Source organism: Astatotilapia calliptera, chromosome 17, assembly GCF_900246225.1.
Source record: "Astatotilapia calliptera chromosome 17, fAstCal1.2, whole genome shotgun sequence".
NCBI classification, from domain to species: domain Eukaryota; kingdom Metazoa; phylum Chordata; class Actinopteri; order Cichliformes; family Cichlidae; genus Astatotilapia; species Astatotilapia calliptera.
In genome coordinates, this window is record NC_039318.1 from 11234440 (window position 1) to 11256274 (window position 21835).

At 39.8% G+C, this 21835-nt stretch overlaps 1 protein-coding gene across 1 annotated transcript in view; it reads right to left on the minus strand.

Annotated features, from left to right (window-relative positions):
* lrrc7 (leucine rich repeat containing 7) overlaps window positions 1-21835 on the minus strand; it is a 149192-nt gene that overhangs the window by 105073 nt on the left and 22284 nt on the right. The window contains exon 2 of the mRNA XM_026148023.1: window positions 15803-16107. The gene's annotated coding sequence lies outside the window, so the exon portion shown is untranslated. The remainder of the gene's footprint in view (window positions 1-15802; window positions 16108-21835) is intronic.

Here is a 21835-nt window from a genome sequence, read left to right on the forward strand (position 1 = left end):
ATTTAGTTCTGCGGGTAGCCTTCAAGCTGACATTCATCTCATCCGCCTCTTCACTGCAAAGGTCATGGAAAGTGAGCAGCGATTAGCCAGAGCAGTGCTGTGGAAATAAACTCTCCAGATTGTTCAAGTTTGAAAGCTCCTGCGGTCCGATATCAGAGACTCTGAATCCTCTGGGAGCAGCTTTGACACCTGACAGAACAGTATAAGGAAAAATGGTGCACTGCTTGCAACCAACATGTGGAACAGCTGAGCGCACACACTGACGGATGAGAGCATCCGAGTCTGCAGTCTCCACCTCCTCATGCTGGATGGCGACAGAGGATGGCAGCTCCAGTCGTTCCAACACTGAGCTGCAGGTGGGTGCAGTAACTTGGTTCCAGATCTGTACTCCTCTTCACTGATCCTCTCATGGGTGGCTGTAATATTCTTTTCAAGCTTGCTTTTTTTTTAGACAGGGACCACATGCAGGAAATTCTGCAGTTCTTCAGGTCGGAGCTATGTAGCCAGATCTTTATTTTTACTTTATGCAATTAAAGGAAAAAAGTGCTAAATAAAAGCAAATAAAAGTGCATGATAACTGTTTTTAAGTATAAATGAGGAAGGAGTTTTTAGGTTCAGTCTTTCTTAGACACATCCATCTACCCCAACCAAATCCCTGCCCACTAAAACCATCTTGCAGGACTTAAATTTACTGATCTTGCATTGAAATTTGTGTCTCACTGGCAAGGTGGTCAAGCATTGGCCTTGACAGTTTGCATATGACTGGAGAGCGTTAGCAGTTAGCCAACTGCCCTGTGTTGTCAGAAAATGTTCAAGTAATAATGCATCACTTTCTATTGTATTTTGATTGGAGGGAAGATTTAAAATTGGGCTTGCCCCATAGGATTATCTGGTTTCTAAGTGAGCCACAGCGCTCTTGGTAATAGCTGCTCTGCACAATCAGCAACTTTTGTGGCTCTAAAATGATGCCAAAGCAACACTTCCTGAAAATACAGATCCTCAACTGAGGCTTGAAGCAGAAGCAGAGGCAATATAAGAGAAAGACTTGGCACTCAAAGGATCCTGAAGTGAAATACATGGGAGAATTCTGCAACAGTGGAAGAAAAAAATTCAGCAAGATTGTATATTAAAGATGGACATAACCACAGTTATAACACCCATTTATTAGTGAAGTCCTGTTTTTAAGCCTCATGCTAAGCAGTTTTCCTGTCACCATTATTGAAACCAGAAATCACAAACATGGGGTGGAGCTGACTGTAGCACTGAGGGTTACTGCACAGTCACATACTGTCAGTCACATAGTACGGTATATCCAACACTAATGACCATCTTGGTGTTTTGAAAACAGATGTGATGAGCAAGCCTGATACACACTGCTTTTCAAATTATTTGATTTGATTTGATATACCTTTATTAGTCCCACAAGGGGAAATTTCATAATGCAAAGGATATATGTTACTGACTTTCCTATATATTCAATTCAAATGACAGTCAGTGTACTTTTCAAGTCATCAACTGCACAATTCAAATTTTATTGAACAAACCTCCCATTGATAGCTGTGGTTTTGCACAAATAAAAAAAACCCTCAAAATGCACTGAGTTTTAAAACATTTTATTGGTTGTAATGAACTAAAAATGGTCATCCATCCATCCATCCATCAGGACCATCCAGGGTTGCACAGCCTTCCTCAGCTTGAAAATTACTCTTGATGTATTTCCGGGCCTACTGGAACCATTCCTGCTTGTGAGTATAGGTTAGATGGTGGCCGAATGGTAGGTTCATGCACAACTGCAAGCCTCTGGAGCATCCTACAGCTTGAGGTTTTCGGTACTACCAGCAGCTTCAAATACCTGCTTGCTGCTTTGTAATGGCATTTTAGCAGCTGTTCTGTGAATCTGATGAATTTGTCTGGCAGAAACCTTCATCTCTATGCCTTAGTCTGCACGAACCCGTCTGTGCTCTGACTCAGCCACAAGTTTCTTCATAGTACAATGGTTACGTTTAAGTTTTCATATAATACCTAATGTTTTCAGACCTCTTCCAAGGTATTACACTATTCATCACATATCTGCAGCACAGACCCTTTTACTTTACCATATTACTTGAAACCTGTGGCATGCTTAATGATGTGGAACATCCTTCTTAACTAGTTTTCATTTTATTGGACTCATCCCCTTCCAAACTAATTATGACAGCTGTCTGAGATTGATATCAGTGATCCACAGAGCCGAGAGACATGAGTTTAACTGAACACAAAAACATTTATGACACTAAAATCTTATTTGCATAGTAATTTGGAACGCTTTCTAACTCGTAACAATGCCCATATTTTAGATCATGTACATTATGCTTAACTCAGTAACATCTGAAGCCAGAGCCCACAAATTCATCCAGAAAGCAGGGACTTGCCTCCTGTGGGCTACTAGGCGTTTACCCAGCTTCATCCATCTTTTCATTACAGTCTACAGGGAGTGCAGAATTATTAGGCAAGTTGTATTTTTGAGGAATAATTTTATTATTGAACAACAACCATGTTCTCAATGAACCCAAAAACCCATTAATATCAAAGCTGAATGTTTTTGGAAGTAGTTTTTAGTTTGTTTTTAGTTTTAGCTATTTTAGGGGGATATCTGTGTGTGCAGGTGACTATTACTGTGCATAATTATTAGGCAACTTAACAAAAAACAAATATATACCCATTTCAATTATTTATTTTTACCAGTGAAACCAATATAACATCTCCACATTCACAAATATACATTTCTGACATTCAAAAACAAAACAAAAACAAATCAGCGACCAATATAGCCACCTTTCTTTGCAAGGACACTCAAAAGCCTGCCATCCATGGATTCTGTCAGTGTTTTGATCTGTTCACCATCAACATTGCGTGCAGCAGCAACCACAGCGTCCCAGACACTGTTCAGAGAGGTGTACTGTTTTCCCTCCTTGTAAATCTCACATTTGATGATGGACCACAGGTTCTCAATGGGGTTCAGATCAGGTGAACAAGGAGGCCATGTCATTAGTTTTTCTTCTTTTATACCCTTTCTTGCCAGCCACGCTGTGGAGTACTTGGACGCGTGTGATGGAGCATTGTCCTGCATGAAAATCATGTTTTTCTTGAAGGATGCAGACTTCTTCCTGTACCGCTGCTTGAAGAAGGTGTCTTCCAGAAACTGGCAGTAGGACTGGGAGTTGAGCTTGACTCCATCCTCAACCCGAAAAGGCCCCACAAGCTCATCTTTGATGATACCAGCCCAAACCAGTGATGTTGCAGCTTGACTTTTCTCAGTTCATGGGCAGTTAATTTGCGCCTTGGTTTTTCCACACGCTTCTTGCAACCCTGTTGCCTATTTTGAATGAAACGCTTGATTGTTCGATGATCACGCTTCAGAAGCTTTGCAATTTTGAGACTGCTGCATCCCTCTGCAAGATATCTCACTATTTTTGACCTTTCTGAGCCTGTCAAGTCCTTCTTTTGACCCATTTTGCCAAAGGAAAGGAAGTTGCTTAATAATTATGCACACCTGATATGGTGTTGATGTCATTAGACCACACCCCTTCTCATTACAGAGATGCACATCACCTAATATGCTTAATTGGTAGTAGGCTTTCGAGCCTATACAGCTTGGAGTAAGACAACATGCATTAAGAGGATGATGTGGACAAAATACTCATTTGCCTAATAATTCTGCACTCCCTGTATGTATGGATTACTAATTCACATGACCATCTACTTTGTTCATGTCATCGTAGGCTTTGTCACTCAAATATGAGCGTATTTATCACATAACTATAATATTTTGCCTTTTGCCTCTCTCTGGCATTTTTACTGCAATCCAGCATGTCATCATTCACTAGTGTAATTGCCATTTTCTAGTCTGAGAACCATGTCACACCTGTTTGACTTTCAGAGTCAGCCAGCTGTCCAGCGAATGGACAGGGTCCTGATGGACTGTGGTTAATGACAGACACGATCACAGTCAAAGATCAGGAACTCATCCTGTCATTGTAGTCTGCTCTTGTTTCATAGTCACCGTTTCTTCACTAATTTCCTTGTTTTCCTGTTATCTGTTTTGTGATTTTTTTTTGCACTTTTTCCATTGTGTTTTTTTCACATTGTCAGCACAGAGCAAACAGAGTTAGATACAACAGAGAGAAGGAGGCCCACAGATGTAAGCCTTCAAGCTGAAGCAAATCTGTCTGTGTGTGCTAACAATGTTAGGTTAATTGGACTTTTGTCAAAAAATGTCTCTCGCACTGACCAGATTCAGTTAAAGGGATTTGTTGTAAACAGAAGAGAAGCTCTTTTCCGTATGTCTACATGTTTCTGGGATACTTCACCTTTGTTATGTTTGTCTTTCTGCTGGTACCTCTGCTATTCCTCTCCCTTCTGTATGTTTAATGTGTACACCAAAAAACAGAGTCACATTAGCGCTGGATAGATAGCTAGATGGACGATGAATTTCTGGATTTGTTTCTCCTCCTCGCACTTTATCTCACACTTTCTGCCTCTCACTCTCTCCATGCCTCCTCTCCTTCTCACTTGCGTCAGCATTCTGCCTGCTGATGAATATATGAATGAGATTAAAACAGTGAAACACACACACACACACACACACACACACACACACACACAAATACATACTCTTTTCCCTCGCCAGCACATAGGTTCCTCCACACAGGGGCATAAGCATTTCACCATTTAGACATTTTTTTCTGGTATGAGTCTCTTAAAGCCTCCATCGCTGTAGTTATTTTAGTTTACAATGACCTTAAACTGACAGCATTTATTTTAAGAAACATGCCGAGCAAAAGCCATTTAATGATGATGCAGCCTTCCACTCAGGAGACACAAGTGCTGTACTTTGATTTGTCACTTTAAATCAGCTCAGAGCAACTACAGCATGAAGTAAATGCTGCAGCTAACAAGCACTTTTTACAGTTTTTCTTTTTCTTTTTTAACGAGAATCTATCCTCCCGTGTTTACAATCAAGGTGGGGTGGTCTTGCTGCATGGAAAGCACACATTAGTTATGTGTATCATAAACTGTTTGTCAGACCCAAGAGGTATAAGTGGCTCTTAACTCCAGGACTCAGAGGGACAGATGAAGGATTAGAAACAAAGCTGGGGGATGGATAGAAGTAACAGATGAAAGCTTCAGGAGAAGTTCCAAAAAAAAGAAAGAGTAGGGAACTGCTGCGAGGCAAAAATGGATGAAGTGCAGGCCTTAAAGTTGGCCCACCCTCCTTTTGTATCTTTCGCATTGCTTGTCTTTCTTTTCTTCCTCAGTCTTTCTCTCACTTCACCATAGGCTCTCTGTTTCTATGGCGACCATTCCTGCCATCACAGAGGAAGGAAAAGATACCTGAGGATAGGAAGCGAAGACAGCTGAGGAGCAAACAAACAGATGAAGACGGATGGATGAATGCATTGAGTTCTAGACTTCAGACTGTGATAATAATAATACAACAATAATACAATGTGCTGACCAGATCAAAACAGGATAGCTGGAGATGAAAGGAAATGAGCACATTTGCTTTCTTCCGAGAGTTAAATGACAAGATAGACTTCAAGTCAGTCTAATAAATATCAGTAACATTAGTTTAAAAGGGTCACAGGCTACCATTTCATGAGGTAACAGGACGGATTTATTGGCCAGATATAATGACAAAACTTTTTGACTTTTATTAATAAATAAATTAATAAAATTCCTTTACTAAACCACAAATCTTAATAATTTAACAACTCCCTGTGTACCTATATAAGCTTATGTAACCATGCAACAGCTAACGCAAGCACTACACTGTCTCTACACAAGAGGTTCCTTTGAGCCTCTCTTTTTTTTTAAGTTGTTCTCACGCATGTCTAGTAGAACAGACACACTCCTACTTAAATCAATACAACTGTCTATCCCGTCTCTAAGTCTGACGTCCATTAGCCGCTTGCAGGTCCAAACTCCTCTTCAGGTCCAAAGTCAAATGAACACTGCAGCATCACTGAGAGTTAAAATCTAAATTCTTTCATCTTTAATAAAATGATCAGCGTTGCTGCTCTACCAGGGGTAACACTTAAGTTTAACATCCAGGCATCCATGAAAACAGAATTCATGAAATTTAACGGAGTTAGAAGTTAGCAGCGTGTTAGCTCGCTAGTTTCCACCTAAACATAATATAGCATGTTCAGACTGAGGGATTTCTGAAAAATTCAAACGTACAGCTCTGCTATTACTTCCGACATAAATGAAGACAGAAAACTAAACAGCAGTGACTTTTGTAGGGTTACTGAAGTTGGGCTAGCTGGTATATAATGATGTGCTACGTGATCGATAGCGACACAGCTATGTTAACATAACATAAACACAGTGAAGCTGGAGGATGAACGCTAACTTTTTTCAGCTTGATAAAAGTTAACGTGAGGGTTCCCGATGGTTAGAGACAAATGCAATCGCATGGCAGGATGCTGTAAACTGACCAAGCTTCAGTCAGGAGAACAACTGAGATAATCCATCCACAATATGAGGTTAGTATTTAATATACTGCTGCTGCATGGGGTGGGCTTTAGTTACATTGTAAGGTTTTAAAAATGAGCTTTAAAACATGCTGTTGATGAATAGTTGTAATAAAAACCGAGAGAGGCTGACAGTGATCACTGCCTTTTCTAGGGGCTTGTTCAGATAAAACAGAACAAGACACAAAGCATTAAAAACCCGGATAAAACCCATGAGAAAATTATTTCATCATAAATAACTCAGTTGTGGTTTTTAAACCACAGGTGAAATATTACGGACAAGAAAGATAACCAAGGACTCCTAATCATCCTAACACTGATAAAGCAGCAGCATACCATCATTTCTACTAAAAGAACAATGTTGGGGTCATATCAGAAATTGAATTGGCTCAACAGACACAAAGTATGTGCTCCTTTGCCACGAATGATTAACAACACTAAGTGCAATTTTTGTTAATGCATCATAATTTGCTAATTTATGGCATACTGTAATATTTTGCAGAACCCTTAGCAATAGCTCCAGGAGTTCTGGGACTACTTTGAGAACAACTGGTCCAGCTTAATCTAAAAAATCTCAGAAAAAAGTGACAAAGTGGTTTGAAAAATACCTGTGGGGATAAACGACCCTGTGTTGTTGAAATGCCGTTTAATAAAAAGAGTCTGGACCGTCAGGAGACATGTACATTAAATTAGCTATCTTTATTTTATGGCTATTTTCTTTGACTTCTTGCAAACTGATGTTAAAATAACTTTAGCAAACTAAGTGATTATCGTTGATATTCTGCATTTTAAGTCACCGGCAGGACTCTATGTTTTTTCTTCACTGATGCTCATAAAACTCTCTAAAAATGAATCTGGCCAAACTCCCAAATATATGTGGACCAAAAAAGAAAAACTTCCAGCAGGGAGCTTTCCAAATGGCTCCAACTCCCCACACTTTAGCCAAAGAGGGAATTCCCCAAATGATCCATGTTTAGAAGGTAGCCGTGATTGCTTTTCACTCTCTCACTCTAATTTATACTCCAGGATATCTCTACAGCTGATTATTTATTCACCTGCATAGCTCTCTTTTTAGTCCATCCCTGCAAGTGTTTTCTAATGTTACTCAGCAGCAACAATATGTTAATGTGATAATGCTCAGGCTAAGTGCATGATCACATTATCTTAATCATAGTGTGATAACAGTGGCTACGCCTTAAGCATGTTCTTGCCTCAGTCGAATCACGGCCATATGAGTTGTGCTGCTGTAAGTGCTGCCATTTAACACACATGAACACCTGCAGTGTTTCATGTCACTGCGCTGTGCAATTAACCTGTGTCGCTTTAAGGAAAGAGAATATGTATAAATAAAAAAATAAAAGAAAATATGTATCCTCATATTACGTGGAGTGACGCATGCAAGTTAGTAAAGGCCGGCGACACTGCGTCACACACACACACACACACACACACACACACACGCACACACACACACACACAACGTGCCTCATTCTCTTCACGTGATACAGCAAACACATCCTGCCAATTTGGCAGTCTATTTAAGCTGCAACTTTTCCCATCTCACCCTCTGATGTGTCAGCGCTGCTGCGGCCCTGCATCGCTGCCAAGTGGCAACCTCAAGTGCAGAAAAATTAAGCCAGGCATCAGAAGTTGCAGTTCATATAGCAGCCACTTGAGGGTGGCTCAAAAAATGTTTGGTTTTTTTTCATATAGAATCACATATTAAATGTGAGACTATGCAACAAAACCTAGTATGAAAAACACATTGCTCTCTTAAGGCAATTTCCCCCTTCATACAACAGTTGTACTTTTTTGGGGGGATACTGGACGAGTGGATATCTATCTCATGACCACATGTTTGAACCACTGAACGGGGACATCTCCAAAGTACTGAGGCCTTTTGGAGTACTTTTTATGGAGTGTGAGGTTCAGCCTATCCAAGATGATTTTTGTATCTTAGTAGCCTTAGAACTTAGAACTCCATCCTCTTTTCCAAATATGGCCACTTCTAACTCCAAAAAAAAAGAAAAGAAAAACAATATAGTATATGCCACCAATAGAGCCTTAAAATGCAGAGCCCAAAACCAATAGGTGAAGTCATAGTTTATATATACAGTATTGTAAAATTGTATTGTAAAATGGAGCACTGTAACAAAAAATAATTTCCCCCAGGGATCAATAAAGTATTCTGATTCTGATTCTGATTCTGATTGCCTTCAACCCTCTAATCCAGGGGTGTCAAAGTCCAGGCCTCGAGGGCCGGTGTCCTGCAGGTTTTAGATATCAACCCTGGGCCAACACACCTGAATCAAATGATTAGTTCATTACCAGGCTTCTGGAGAACTTCAAGACATGTTGAGGAGGTAATTTAACCATTCAAATCAGCCTTGTTGGATCAAGGACACATCTAAAACCTGCAGGACAACGGCCCTCGAGGCCTGGAGTTTGAGACCCCTGACCCTAAGCAGTGGTAGGTAAGTCCAGGCCTCGAGGGCCGGTGTCTTGCAGGTTTTAGATGTGTCCTTGATCCAACACAGCTGATTCAAATGGTGCTTTTGGAACTTTGATGCAAAATTATGCTGCTGCGATAAATCAATCAATTCAAATGTGAGCTTCCTAAAATGTTTAAATGAATTTATTCTAAATTAAACAGCCCTTTAACATCACACACTGCAAAAAATCTATTAAGGATAGCCATCATAATGATGAGTAACCTCTCATACTCACATCTTTATGAGCTTTAAAATAATGAAGCAAATCATGACTTGTCTTTTCAGAGCAGCTCATCTGTTGGCACACACAGGCCCATGCACAGTATTTTTTTTGTTGTTGCTATATTCGAAGCAGTCAGTCATGAATCGCGCTATCACATCAAATTATTTTGTGCCTCTGCAGCAGATTGAGCGCGATTTGCCGATTGTTACTTTACAGCTTGATTGACGTTGCATTCAGCAACACTCTTTCTGTCTCGGAGAAACTCTAAATTGCTTTCTTAAGTGAGATCAAGAAAGGATTTTCTCATTCGGATATTCCTGTAATGTGGCCCCAGGAGTGAGTCACGCAGGAGTTGTTCACAAAAGCCATTAACTCAGTTCAGTTCAGCTCAGCCTGAAGATTCAGTCTCACGGGATTCATTTGCAACTGCTTCAATAACTGTGGACTTGCCCAACTGTTCTCTGTTGCGCTACCATCCAAATTATGGCATGTGTTGCAAATAAAGGGAGCCATTTTAAATCGCAGATTAAAAAAATACAAACAGGAGTCCTGCTAAGATCATTTTGCATACACACACCTTCATATTAAGCCTCGAAACAGTCTAATCTAAATTATTAACATTTTTGCATGTGTATCATGGTACACGAAGTACACCCTTCTCTCTGTATTAATTACAGCTCCCTCATGTCAGTGAGTCCCCCACTGAGTCTGTTGAGGACTCAGCAAGAAAAAACGTAGTTCTCAAGGGATAACACAGGAGTGTGTTTGTGTACACTTTTGAACCCACCCCCAAAAAACAGCCACTGATGCAGTTAATTATATCATAGCCTGCAGATGTAGCAGGCTGGTTAAAGCACAGTTGATATAAAGGTTATTTACACACCTTTAATCGCACTCCTCTCTGCAGGATTTCGCTTCTTGTTCTTTGAATGTTATTTGAGTGATGACTCAAACATTTCTTGAGAATCACATTATATTGGAAAATCCTTTTGAGAGTGAAATAAGCTAAAAAGAGAAGGTTTTCTTTAGCAACTACTTCTCTCAATTAAGCTTATTGAATTTAGGGCAATGACGGCCTTTGAGGAAGCACCTGGCAACACTGGGAAGGAAAAACTCTCTTTTAACAGGAAGAAACCTCCAGCCGGGAGGAGATAGAGATCTAATGAGATGTGGTTACTACACCACCTCAGTGACTCCAAGACTATCAAGGTAGCAGGGAATAACTAATAAAGTTCAAACTAGAGCAGGGCGATATGGCCAAAAATATTTATCACGATATATATTTGAAAATTTGCGATAACGATATAACCGACGATATAATTGATGCGAGACAAAATACAACTCCACAACATTACTAGCGCAAAAAGACAACCTTCCATTTATTTTCACTTAAACAAGAAGCTGGTTTTTATGTACATTAAAGCTTTATAAAAATGTAACAGTGCAAATGCAAATTCCTTGCTGAAAGTTTAACCAAAAGGCATTTCCAGTAGAAATGGGCTGACATATCCTGAGCATAACCATGTATAATATCCACTGAAGTTAAAAAGAGGTGCTTTGCAACATCAAACTGCAGTGTGCAGTACGTATTTTTCGCACCATAAGGTGCACGGGATTATAAGGCACATTAAGCGAAACAAAGCAGTCAGATAAATCAAACTTTATTAAACTCGTTCTTCTTGCTTCCTCCACTTCTGTACCATTGATTCATTAATGGTGAATTCTCTGGCAGCTGCTCTATTCCCATGTTGTTGCAGTATATTAATGACTAACCTCGTATTGTGGATGGATTATCTCAGTTGTTCTCCTGACTGAAGTTTGGTCCGTTTACAGTATCCTGCCATGCGATTGCATTTGTCTCTAACCATGAAGAACCTTCACGTTAACTTTTATAAGTGGAAAAGTGTTAGTGTTCGTCCTCCAGCTTCACTGTTTATGTTATGCTAACATAGCTGTGTCGCTAGCGATCACGTAGCACATCATTATATACCAGCTAGCCCAACTTCAGTAACCCTACAAACGTCACTGCTGTTTAGTTTCCTGTCTTCATTTATGTTGGAAGTGATAGCAGAGCTGTACGTTTGATTTTTTTCAGAAATCTCTCCGTCAGAACATGCTATATCATGCTTAGGTAACTAGCGAAACTAGCGAGCTAACTTCCGCTAGCTTCCTGCTAACTTCTAACTCCGTTAAATGTAATAACTTTTGTTTTCATGGATGCCTGGAAGTTAAACTTTATAGTTACACCTGGTAAAGCAGCAATGCTGATCGTTTTATTAAAGATGAAAGAATTTGGACAGTTTTTAACTCTAAGTGATGCTGCAGTGTTGTTTGACCTGAAGTATACGGAGTTTAGGACCCAGATTACTCCCAGATTTAAGAGCGTCTTAGTCCGACAAATATGACAATAACAACGGCCGCTTGCATGTTCTGCAAAAAAATGTGCTTTGTTGTGTATCTGACGGACAAACACCAAACCAGTTCCACATCACTGAAGTTGCACCATTTTTACAAACCAATTCTGGTTCATCTGTTTCACTCAACAATCGGCCATGTGCGTATGAAAACAAAGGCACTGCGCATGCGCGTTTTACTCATATTCTATCGCGATATTTCATTTTCCTATCGTTGCCTAACAGTATACCGGTATTACCATGAACGGTATAATATGGCCCAGCCCTAGTTCAAACCAAGAAATATATTCGAGTTTGCATGAAAAAATGGCTTCAGACAGTCAAGAGACTGCCTTCATGGGCATTGCCATCAAGTCATATGTGGATTTAACATGTATGCACATTCATATCTCAGAGCTTAGATGGCATTTGTAATGACTGCCATGTAGCTCTAAATACAACACATATAGTCACTGTTAAAGGAAAGTGTGCATTCTTTAAATTTTAAGGCTTTATATAACAGGACATAATCTAATCTGGTCCTTAGCGGGTCTTAAAATTAGGTAAATGAAACCTTGGCTGAACTACCAATCCTGCCATATTACACTATGCCATTATGTATTGAATAAAAGCAAACCCAAGATATTGCACTAGTGTGTATGAAAAGTAAGTACAGCCTTACTGCCTTACTCTTCTTCCATGGGAAGGTGATGATAATCAAAAGGACTTGATTATTGATCAGCAGCAAGTGTGAGCACCTTATTAAAAATAAGTTATGGCAGTTTGCTTGTCTGGAGCATTGAGTGTGTGTTTAACCCATTTCCAAGGAGGAAAGACATAAGCAATTAATGCAATTGTTGGTTACTGATATTCCCAGAAATTCACACCTAACCATGAAATGCTCAGAGAACCTGAAACCCCCCCCCCCAAACTGCATCTTTACAGGGACTTTACAGGGCTCAGTCAGCATGTTAAAAGTTAACAGTCATTATGGTACCATTATAAAAGCACTGAACAGGTATGGCTTGTTTGGAAGCATTGCCAGGAGAAAGCCTCTTCTTTTGCAAAGTTGCATCAGAGCAAACCACAAATACTTCTGGAACAAGGCATTTCGGAAAGACAGAAACAAAGTTTGGCGATGAAAAGCAAACACTGCATATCAACACAAACACTTAATACCAATTGTCACGGTGGTGATGATTTAGGCTAATTTTGCAGCCACAAGTTCCGGGCACCTTGCACTCACTGAGTTGAACATGAACTCATCTTTACACCAAAGTACTCTCGAGTCAAATATGAGGCCAGCTAAAGCTTGGCCAAACTTGGATCATGAAACAGGACAATGATCCCAAGCACAGCAGCATATCTAAAACAGAATGGCTGAAAAAACAAAAGAATTTAGGTGATACAACGGTCCAGTTAAAGCCCGGACCTCAACCTGATTGAAATATTGTGGAAAACCGTGCACAAATAACTGCCCCCCTTTGGTTTTGTGTTAATTTTTCTTTTACATTTAGCATTTTTAACACTTGCCTGACACTCACTGCCCTGTCCACTCCCCCATTGCAGTCAATTTATCTATTTATTTATTTTGTAAAGGGCTATGTTGCTATGTTGCCATTAAAATCAATCTGTGTCATTTGAAGAGTGAGATGCGAAGCCTGATGCCACTCAGTCAATGCATTAATCTGCTGAAACTTTGGTAAGCCTGATATAGCTGGTGAAACATTAATCTGACTTAAGCACACATTCTTGTATTTGGCTTTTGTCCATCAACAAATTGTAAAAGTTCCAGAAACTCCAAACTGACCTTTTTACATTTCTCTTTGTGTGCAGATTAAACATGTGGCTGACATCTCCAAAACCGCAATGAGCACCTAGATCAGGATTGATAGATGGGTCTGAGATGCCATCTAGTGATTCTGATAGGACCACCCCAGTAAAACTACACCCTCCATTTCTTGATTCAGTGAACAGGGATTAGTAGGCAGGGTTCCCATGGCAACACCAGATGGACAGAAAATACAGAGCGAGGGAGTGACAGAGACGAGAAGAAGAAGAAGAGAAAGGAAAGTCACAGAGAGAAAAACACAATGAAACTTCAACTTTAGGTTGGCCCTTGTACACCCACACAAACACCCACTGAGAAATACACACACACACACACACAGAACCAAGGGTGGTATCATGACACAAAGGTCACATTTTAATGGTTTACTCTGTTTTTAATATGTTGTTGGAAGCCAGGAATCCATTAAGCTGCACCAATTCCGATTGTTTAACTGAGGCTTATTTAGCTATCTAAGCAATTTGCTCCAATCCAATGAATATCAGAAGGACTCGAGGAGAAGAAGTGTGAATGAATCACTCGTTCAGAGAACTGATGACTGAAAGGTCTGTTCATCAGATGTGTAACATAATCCAGATATTTTGTTTGATATTATTAAAATGGCAGCTGTCGTGTCATTGAAATGAAGGTCTACATTTGGAGAATTATAAATTCTTTACGTTTTAGTGTAAACCCAATAAGGGTTACGTGCAAAACATATATGTCACCTATTGTGTTGTTTGTTAACAACAACAGCAAAAAAAGTATACTTTACAACTTTAAGTACACTCATTAGTTTTATTGCGTTTCATTGTTCCTTAAATTAATACAGTTTTTGCAGTTTTGCTTTAACTGCTCAGGGATTACAACTATTTTTACCCAAGTGCCCCATTTTTAAATTTAGAGGAAGTTATTGGACATCATTTTAAAAAAAGGAATTATTTTTGTAACAAGAAGTCTAGAAGCCATGGACATCACCAAATGCTGTTTCCTCCCTTTTAGACTTGTAGTCAAGACCGCCTAAACCAAGACTAAGACAATACCAAGACCAGAGGGTATCGAGACCAAGACAAGACCGAGACCAAGACAAGACCGAGACCAAGACGAGACCAAGACAGACCGAGTCAAGACCAAGACCAAGACCAAGACAAAAAAGTCTTTAAACTGCAGCCTCACCCTCTCTGTTTTTCACATAATGATATTATCCTATATCCTCGCATGTGATTGGCCACAATATGGAGGGATTGGAGCATAGATGAGCCACTGTGTGAGAGCTGAGCAGCGAAAGGAAATGAAGTGAGGAGTTGACTCTTCTGATTCACTACAAAGCACTCTCTAAGCACAGCTCTTAGAGCTGATGCTTTTGCGCATGACACATTATCGAACGTTACGTTGTGTGTCATGGATACTGTTGACTCCAAATCTCCCGACGACTATATCGATCTGAGACAGCAAGACCTAAACAAGACCGAGGGATCCGAGACCAAGACAAGACCAAGACCACGTAAAAGTGGTCTTGAGACCGGTCTCGAGACATCCAACTCTACTCCCTTTAGATACTCTGCTAGGCCTTCACTGCAGCTACCTTCAGTTGCTGCTTCTTTGTAGGTCTTTCTGCATTTAGTTTTATCTTCAGTAACCGGAAGGTGTTTTATCTCATTTCTTTTCATCCGAGAAACTTGTGTTGGACTATGAAGTGCAAGTGTATTAAGTTTTGAAGCATATGGCTGAATATGAGCAAAGGGTACAGCCCTGTGCACTTTAATGTTCATCCTACTACTTCTATCACCATCATCAATTAAAATCTAGTGGCCTGTTTCCACTGGCAGGCATACATGCCTGTGTCATAACATTGCCTCCATGAAATTTGACAGATGATGTGGTATGCTTCAGATCATGTTTCTTCCTTTTTCTGTACTTTTATCTTCCCATCTTTCTGGTACAAACTTTATCTTTCTTTCATTAGTCTAGAAATTTTTGAAAAGCTGGGCAGCCTTGCTTTAGATGTTTTCTGGCAAAGTGTAGTCTGGCCTACATGTTCTTGAGTGTAACCAGTGGTTTGCACTTTCCTGTAAACCCTCTGAATGTGTATTCATAAAGGCATTCTTGATTATAGACCTTAATAATGATATGCCTCCAACTTGACTTGGCTGGAAGTTGCTGTACATCATGGTCTTTGTTTAAAAGTTCTGATGACAATACAATGGCTCATGTGACAAAACAAATGCCATCCACCGGCTGCTTCTCTTTTAGAGTTGCCCAAGCAACCTGTGTGCTCCTCCTCTCCGACCAGTCCGACCCAATCAAGGACAAAGATGAAAAGCTGCTGCACTGACAAATGCAATTCCTACCTGTTCTATGGGCCAATGATGTTTCAGGTGCCGCTGCAAGAGGTGTTGGTCTGTCTATCAGTCTCCCTGGATATTAGTGGTGGGTGGAGCTTATATCCCCGGGTGATGGCCTGTGGTTGGTCAGCTTCATCTCTGCTTCCTTATAACTCCACCCACTGGGCCTCCACAAGGCTTTTCGGGTACCACACTCTGCTGAACATGTTTGTGTTTGTCGTTCTGTTGAGCTGTTTCTCAGTTTTTGTTAAGCTCCCCGTCTGTCCGTCTGTCAGAGCTGATTCTTCTTGTGTCGTCTTCATACAGTTTTCCTATGTGAACAGAAAAAAAGAAAATGGTTTTTGAAGTGAAGTAGCTAATTGTTCATACCTCTACACCTGCCAAATGCAACCTCTGGGGGCAGTGTTGGGCAACACAACAATTTTAATGTCATGGTCATATGTTCCACTACAGCTCATATTGGCCCATAAAGCGTAGATGACCCCTTATTCTGACCCACACAAACACAAACGATCAGAGGACCAACAGGAAATCAGCTTGCTTATTGAATTTAAGTCTATAATAAACATGCTCTCCACAGACCACAGCAATGCTCATGCTCTATGGGCACACAAATAAGAGGATCCTGGCTGAAACATGACAGTCAAAAAGTTTGGGGAATCAACAAATACAAATGTTATTTTCTTTAAAGTTTAACTTTTGCTAATTTCCCCTTCAATGTCATCATCTCATTCATTTCAGGATCACCTTCAGCTGCTATTTTTATATCGCTCCCTAGAAATAATGTTAGGACCACTTGGATCTTTTAAAAAATGACAAAGCTTTTATGTGAGAATATGGTCATTGGATATGACCAAGAGTTTCCAACAGATTTCAGTCCAAGAGTCCACAGTTGGACCCTCAAAGTCAAAGATGACAGTGGCCAGATGAAGGTGGCCACATTTAAACCAGGACGCCTCATAGTACCAAATTATCAAGCCTGCACCAGTGTGCGCTGTAGAGAGAATGAATCAAGCAGGGATGGACATGTGTACCACAACACAATGTTTTAAATTAATGATAAAAAATTGCAGATTTAGCGCCTACATTCTTAGAAGTTTTTGAAAAAGTATTTAAAAAATGTCAGACCTAGGCAGACAGAAGCAGCTGAAGCCATTATCTTGGATTTAATTAGCAAAAATGACAAAAATAATAACTGTTGTTAGCTTATTTTATCAGTATTTAAAAGTATATGCACTATCTTTACATGACACATCATTTATATACTGTGTTCTTATGTTTTAAATAACAATTTGTTTGTATAACAAGCTGCTAATATTTGCCTATGTAGTATTATCTCATTTGTCATACTCAAGTCCTGAAAGTAGATTAAAAACAAAAAATGAAGAAAAACCCAACAATGATAAAGTAAAACTGTTTCTTTACCACATTGCAACCTTTGTATTACATAGAGAAAAGATTTTCTTCTATATGTGTATGAAAAATGCCACAATTACAATAAAAAACACAAATAATGTATTATATTCAATAAAATAATATACTGAATTTTAATATCATATATTATTTAAAACCCCCTGAATGACACGGATCTATGGTACACTTTGTGTTTGCTCTAACTCAAAATGCTATTTCAGTTGTCACTTAAAAAACATAGTGGATCTTTTATCTACATTAACACAATCATTTAGGCTGCGCATAAAATCTCAATGTGACAATGCTGGGATGGTGTTTTGTCAGATCTCTGGTATAACAAAGTGAGTGTTGTGGCACTGATGGAAGACAACAGCAGTCTTAAGTAAAGACTGAAATGAAGGGTTATAAATACTGATGTTTTTTTTCTGCTCCTGTAGCTTTTGATTTCTTTCATGAGCCTTCTGTTTGCATACTTCTTAGGATATAATATTCTTTCTGCTATTGAGCATACAGACCCCAATTACCCAGCCACAATAGATGTAAACATAGTTTATCTAAATGCTATGAATGTCATTGTGGTCCAAGTTGCCGTATCATCTGTTTTTCAGGCTTTATATTATGCTATTAGACCGTGAGCTTTCAAAGGGTCTCTTCTTTCCATCGCCAGCTTTACATAAAAATCGCAAATGTCAGTTAAATTCAACTTTGAGCCAAATTGTACAACATGCCTCTGATTTTCTGTGCTGCTGTTACCGAAATTTATATATTTAAATCGTTCATGAGTTCATGGACTCTACTGCTCCACACAAACAAACATATTTTGAACACTCTTTCTTGCTATATTTTAAAAACGTGTCACATGAAAGATACATTAAATCCATAATGCAAAACTAATGAAGATTACAGTGGGGGAAATAATTATTTGATCGTTTGCTGAATTTGTAGGTTGGCTAACTCACAAAGAAATGAACAGTCTCTTAATTTTATGGAGAGAGAGCAAAAATCAACAAAAGTCATAACTGGTTGGCGTGTCATTGAGTGAAATAAGTATTTTATCCCCAAGCAAAACATGACTTAGAACTTGGTGGATAAACCCTTGTTGGTAAGCACATGGTAAAGCTGTTTGTTGTTGGTGGTCACTAGGTTTGCACACGTCTCAGGAGCCATTTTTGGCCCAAATCCTTTGGGTTTCTTGGCTGCTGCTTGGCAACTTCAAGCTTTAGCTTGGGGCGATCGTGGCTCAAGAGTTGGGAGTTCGCCTTGTAATCGGAAGGTTGCCGGTTCGAGCCCCGGCTCGGACAGTCTCGGTCGTTGTGTCCTTGGGTAAGACACCTCACCCATTGCCTACTGGTGGTGGCCAGAGGGCCCGGTGGCGCCAGTGTCCGGCAGCCTCGCCTCTGTCAGTGCGCCCCAGGGTGGCTGTGGCTGCAATGTAGCTTGCCATCACCAGTGTGTGAATGGGTGGATGACTGGATATGTAAAGCGCTTTGGGGTCCTTAGGGTAAAAGCGCTATATAAATACAGGCCATTTACCATTTAGCTTCCTCTGCAGACTTTCTATAGTACTGATGTCTGAAGACTAGCTAGGCCACTCCATGACCTTAATGTGCTTCTTCTCTAGCCACTCATTTGGTGGCTTGATGGTATGTCTTGGGTCACTGTCATGGTGGACGATCTATCCCCGACTCATGTTTAGGCTGAGGGAAAGAGGTGCTCTACCAAGATTTTACGGTACATGGCCTCAGCCACTGCCCCCTCAATATGGTACAAACTCACTTCATTATCACAAGTGAACTGTTATTATTGCTAAGCAAAGTAAAATTAAAATTTCCATTGGTAGTGAAGTACATTTAACCAATGAGAGAGCAGCAACAGAGGCAGTCTGTCTGTGGGTCAATTTGTCTGTCCAAGTAATGCAAATGACATCCAATAATGGGGATGCTTGTTACCATGGGAATAAAGAATGAGTGATTGTGAGGTCTGTTCTGGAGACAAAGGCTGTGTCAAACGTATGATTATAATTAGAGACAGAGTAGGTTAGCTCAGATACCAGCACACACAAACACAGCTGTACTGTATATTGACAGAAATGTAGCGTCCCATCTAGAGACAATGCAGTCTCACTGTAGAACTGTCCTCTCTTTTTCAATCATCTTAAATAAAATCTCCAAATACAAACAGTTCTGCAGGGTTATATTGCATTTGGCGTACTCCCCTTTCTGTATTGTGACTACTGTGGCTGTACTGTCTAAAGCATGCTGATGTTTGAGAGCTTCAATTATCAACTAAATATTTTTAAATTACTGGTGAAACTTTTCACTTTATTCTACAGATTATTTTCTCCTTCTCTGGAACTTTTTGGGAATCTTGTGTGATAGGTATAACAGACATACAATATCAACATTTCAATTTAGCCAAGTTCAGGTACCAAAGTAGTCATTCAACAAGTTCCCCTGTCAGTAGATTAAGATGGGTTCAGATGCTTAAAGCAACAAAACTAAAGGTTTCCCCAGGAAATTGGTCATTGGCAATAATAAAGCATGAATAGCCATGTACAAACTTATAAATCCATAAAAAAATAAATCAATCAATCAACTTTTGACATGAATCACACAGATATCTCCTTGCTGCTTACTGAAAAACACAAATCACATCAAATATTACATGAATGCGCACGAAGTCTTGAGCCACCCTCATTTTGCTAGGAAATGGGAAATATGTGCAGTGATTTACTGAAATGTGCAAACATATATGGAAATACCAGCTATAAAACTAGTCAACAAGTCAATATTAGGTATGATTATCTTTATTATTCAACAAAGCTTGAACTCTCTTAGGCAAGCTTTATTGTAGCAGTTTTTAGAAACAGTCCAGGATTCTTGAAGGACATTCAAAGGTCTTCTTTGGATGTTAGATTCCTTTTCGTTCCATTTTATCTTTGCTTTTTTTTCTGCTGTAGATTGCTGTAGTTTTTGAGGCCCGCCACATCTTCTTTTGACCTCCATCAGCTTCCTCAGATTTGTTTTTGTATGCACTGCATACTATGCTGAGATATGCCAAATATTAGTTTAAGAGGCTATATATACCAAAAAAAACATCTTTAAAGATTTCCAACTATCTGGTCTTTAAGTCTGATGTCATTCGCCGTTTCCGGGTCCAATATATTTAAAATCCAGGCATCCATGAAAACAGAATTTATGAAATTTAATGGCGTTAGTTAGAAAATGAGCAGGAAGTTAGCTCGCTAGTTTCCACCTAAACATAATATACCATGAGGGACTGAGGGACTTCCAACATAAATGAAAACAGAAAACTAAACAGCAGTGAGGATTACTGAAGTTGAACTAGCTGGTATATAATGATGTGCTACGTGATGTGCTAGTAATGATTTATATAGCGCTTTTCAAGGCACCCAAAGCGCTTTACAATGCCACTATTCATTCACTCTCGTATTCACACACTGGTGGAGGCAAGCTACGGTTGTAGCCACAGCTGCAGTCAGTCTGCCCCATACTGAAGCGAGGCTGCCATATCGCGCCATTGGCCCCTCTGGCCAACACCAGTAGGCGGCAGGGTAAAGTGTCTTGCCCAAGGACACAACGACCAGGACAGAGAGGGCTCGCCGCGGATCGAACCGGCGACCTTCCGGTTACAGATGCGCTTCCCAACCCCCTGAGCCACGGTCGGCCCTAGTGACACCCCTTTGTTAGCATAATATAAACACACACACTGGAAGGTGAACACTTGCTTTTTTCCGCTTGATAAAAGTTAACGTGAGAGTTCCCGATGGTTAGGGACAAATGCAATCGCATGGCAGGATGCTGTAAACGGACCAAACTTCAGTCAGGAGAACAACTGAGATAATCCATCCGAATATGAGGTTAGTCATTAATATACTGCTGCATGTATTTACATCGTAATGTTTTAAAAACTGAGCTTTAAAATGAATAGTAGTAATAAAAAAACAGAGAGGCCGACAGTGATCACTGCATTTTTTAGGGGCTTGTTCAGATTAAACAGAACAAGATACAAAGCATTACAACATCTTAAAAGCACAACAGCCTTAATAAACTCAGAGTAGTTTGGACCCAGAAGCATGGTTCATATGTTATCACTTAAAGACTTGATAACATTGAGACTTGATTGAATTTCAAGTATACAGATCAGCCTCAACTCAAGCCTTCTTTTGGCATTTATCTAAAAGTAATGTATCACCTACAATAATGTAAACAAAGCACACACTGACATCTACATTCCCCAACAGCATTTGGTTGACCCTGTAGGACAATGTGCCCTTCGACAGCAAAAAAACTGCTCAGTAATGGCTCGAGGTACAAGTCTCCAACTTTCAAATCCTAATCTAATGGTGTATCTCCAGGATTCTCATCTCAGGGAGGCCAAATGATAACCTCAGATATCAAATGTCCATGGTCAGAGCTGTTTTGGAGCTATTATGGCAGTCTACTCAATATTTTATGATTGATTTTATCAGTCACACATTATCGGCATTCTTCATTGTGTGACTGATCAGTGTGTGATCAGTATAGTGTTGTTTTGGTTCATTTATATTACCGTGTTTATTAATGCATAATAGAAGTTCAACAGCATCACATGAGTTTAAGCACT